Source organism: Arvicola amphibius, chromosome 8 (assembly GCF_903992535.2).
Source record: "Arvicola amphibius chromosome 8, mArvAmp1.2, whole genome shotgun sequence".
Taxonomy (NCBI): domain Eukaryota; kingdom Metazoa; phylum Chordata; class Mammalia; order Rodentia; family Cricetidae; genus Arvicola; species Arvicola amphibius.
The window spans coordinates 66,234,214-66,237,853 of NC_052054.1; positions in this window are offsets into that span (position 1 = coordinate 66,234,214).

Below are 3,640 nucleotides of genomic sequence, written 5' to 3' on the forward strand. Positions count from 1 at the left end.
TCGTATAGAAGACCCGGATCTTAAACCACAAACCTATGAACACCTGATTTTTGATAAAGGAGCCAAAAGTATACAATGAAAAAGAGGGCATCTTCAACAAAAGGTGCTGACATAACTGGATGTCAACCTGTAGAAGAATGAAAGTAGATCCATACCTATCACCATGCACAAAACTCAAGTCCAAATGGATTAAAGACCTCAATATTAATCTGAACACACTGAGCTTGATAGAGGAGAAAGTGGGAAGTACTCTACAACATATGGGCACAGGAGACCGTTTCCTACGTATAACCCCAGCAGCACAGACATTAAGGGCAACATTGAATAAATGGGACCTCCTGAAGCTGAGCAGCTTCTGTAAAGCAAAGGACACTGTCACTAAGACACAAAGGCAGACTACTGACTGGGAAAAGATCTTCACCAACCCTGCAACTGACAAAAGTCTGATCTCTAAAATATATAAGGAACTCAAGAGACTAGACTTTAAAATGCTAATTAACCCAATTAAAAAATGGGGCGCTGAACTAAACAGAGAATTCTCAACAGAAGAAGTTCAAATGGCCAAAAGACACTTAAGGTCATGCTCAACCTCCTTAGCTATCAGGGAAATGCAAATCAAAACAACTTTGAGATACCATCTTATACCTGTCAGATTGGCTAAAATCAAAAACACCAATGATAACCTTTGCTGGAGAGGTTGTGGGGTTAGGGGTACACTCATCCATTGCTGGTGGGAATGCACACTTGTGCAACCACTTTGGAAAGCAGTGTGGAGGTTTCTCAGGAAATTCAGGATCAATCTACCCCAGGACCCAGTAATTCCACTCTTGGGAATTTACCCAAGAGATGCCCAATCATACTACAAAAGCATTTGCTCAACTATGTTCATAGCAGCATTATTTGTAATAGCCAGATCCTGGAAACAACCTAGATGCCCTTAAGTGGAAGAATGGATGAAGAAACTGTGGAATATATACATGTTAAAATACTACTCAGCGGTAGAAAACAATGACATCTTGAATTTTGCATGCAAATGGATGGAAATAGAAAACACTATTCTGAGTGAGGTAACCCAGACCCAAAAAGATGAACATGGGATGTACTCACTCATAATCAGTTTCTAGCCATAATTAAAGGACATTGAGCCTGTAATCGGGATCCTTGAGAAGATAATAAGAAGGTGAACCCAAAGAAAAACATATAGTAATCCTCCTGGATATTGGAAGTAGACACGATCGCCAGGCAAAAATTGGGAACTTGAGGGTCGGGCGAGATGGGGCCAAGGGAAGATGGGGAGAGAAAAGTGTGAAGGGGAGAATGGGGGCGCTCAGAGGAATGGGATGCTTGGGATACAGGAAGGGTGGATATGGGAGCAGGGAAGCATATATCTTAATTTAGGGAGCCATCTGAGGGTTGTCAAGAGACTTGACTCTAGAGGGGTTCCCGGGTTTCCAGGGAGACGCCCCCATCTAGTTCCTTGGGCAGCTGAGGAGTGGGAGCCTGAAAAGGCCAGTTCCTATAGCCATACTGATGAATTTCTTGCATATCACCATAGAACCTCCACCTGGCGATAGATGAAGAAAATGACTGAGCCCCACATTGGAGCACCGGACTGAGCTCCCAAGGATGAGGAGCAGAAGGAGGGAGAACATGAGAAAGGAAGTCAGGACCGTGAGGGGTGCGTTCACCCATGGAGACGGTGGGACAGAACTAATGGGAGATCACCAACTCCAGTTGGAATGGGACTGATGGAACATGAGACCAAACCGGACTCTCTGAATGTGGCTGACGGTGGAGGCTGACTGAGAAGCCAAGGACAAAGGCGCTGAGCTTTGATTCTTCTGCATGGACAGGCTCTGTGGGAGCCCTCTCAGCTTGGTTGATCACCTTCCTGGACCTGGGGGGAGTTGGGAGGACCTTGGTCTTAACATAGAGTAGGGAACCCTGATGGCTCCTTGGCCTGGAGAGGGATGGGGGGGTATGGGTGGAGGGGACGGGAGGGAAGTGGGAGGAGGGGAGGAGATGAAAATTTTTAAATATAAAAAAAAATAAACCATATAAAAAGATAGGTAACTATCAGCCCAATTGGTACCCTTTGAACATCCTGTTACAGTGGGTCACCAAAGGCAACAGGATAGAATTCCCCAGCTCTGAAGAACAGTCCATACAAGCTGATGCAAGTTCAATTCCTTTCCGTGTTGAGTCACCATACAAAGCAATTTTCTGTCACTGTTTCTCTGGTCTGGTTTTTGGTTTGGTTTGGTTTGGGGTTTTTTGGTTTTTGTTTGGTTGGTTGGTTTTGGTTTTTATCTTTACTCAAAGTGGTTTGACTTTCAGTTTTTGAATAGAATCGCACTATTGTAGCCCAAACTAGACTCAAATTCAAGATGCCCCTGTCTCAGCCTTTCCAAGGCTAGGATTATAAGCCCAGCTTTTTTAGTTGGCTTAATTACTTGCCCACGAATTCTTCTCTGGGCTGTCTTTTCAAGTAGATTTTGTCATCTTTCATATATCTTAGGGTGCTGCTGTTTTCGAGCCATCTCAGGCCTCAGGATTAGGACACTGTAGCATTTGTGGCACTTGAGATCTCTTGATTTTGAAGAGGAAGTGGATGTTGGTCATGAGAGTTTGTGGTCAGAAGCAGTCACATCCATGTGCAAGAAAGACAAATCCCCCCAGCATGAAAAGCATCCCCATTGATCAGCTACCTTGGTAGCCTGGGCTCCAGATAAGTTTAGACTTTTACCTCCTTCAGATAAATGCCATCTCCCAAGAAAGACACCCTGTGGTGGTAAATACTGTCAACCTGATAGTATCTAGTGCTACCTAGGACAAAGCTCTGATCAAGTCTATAAGGAAGTTTCTAGGTTGAACTAATTGCAATGTGAAGAGCCGCAGCAAGTGTAAGCAACACTACACTAAGGGCTTGAGTAGAAGACAGAATAAAAAGGAACACAGAAGTTGGTGAGACAGCTCAGCAGGGAAAGGCACTTGCTACAAATGCCTGACAACCTGACTTCAACCCCCAGAACTCATGTAACGGTGGCAGGAAGGAACTGACTCCGTGAAAGTTGTTCTCTTGCGTCCACACACATGGTGTGGCATTCGCCCCTCACCACCACCACCAATAATAATGATGAAGGGAGCCGGCAAGATGGCTTATTGAGTAAGAAGGGCACTTGTCACCAAACCCCCCATAAGTTACCATCTGGCTTGCACAAGCACACCGTGATGCATGCACAACACACACATAAATAATGTACAAAAAAATCAAAGCCAAAGGGGAGCTAAGCAGCAGCATTCCTTCCTCTGCCTCCTGTCTGAAAATGCAGGGTGGACAAGCTGCCCCAAGTCCCTGCCGTCACACCTTCCACACCATAATGGATCATACCCTGGAGCTGCCACCCAGACTGAAGCCTTCTTTCCTTCAGTGGCTTTTGTCAGGAAGTTTGTCCCAGCAAGAACACACACACACACACCAAATAAAAGAGGACAAGCCAGGATGTGGTGGCACACGTCTTTAATCCAGCACTTAGGGAGGCAGAGACAGTGAGTTCAAGGCCAGCCTGGTCTACAAAGGGAATTTTAGGACAGCCAGGACTGTTACACAGAGAAACCCTTTTTTGTGTGTGTTTTTAAA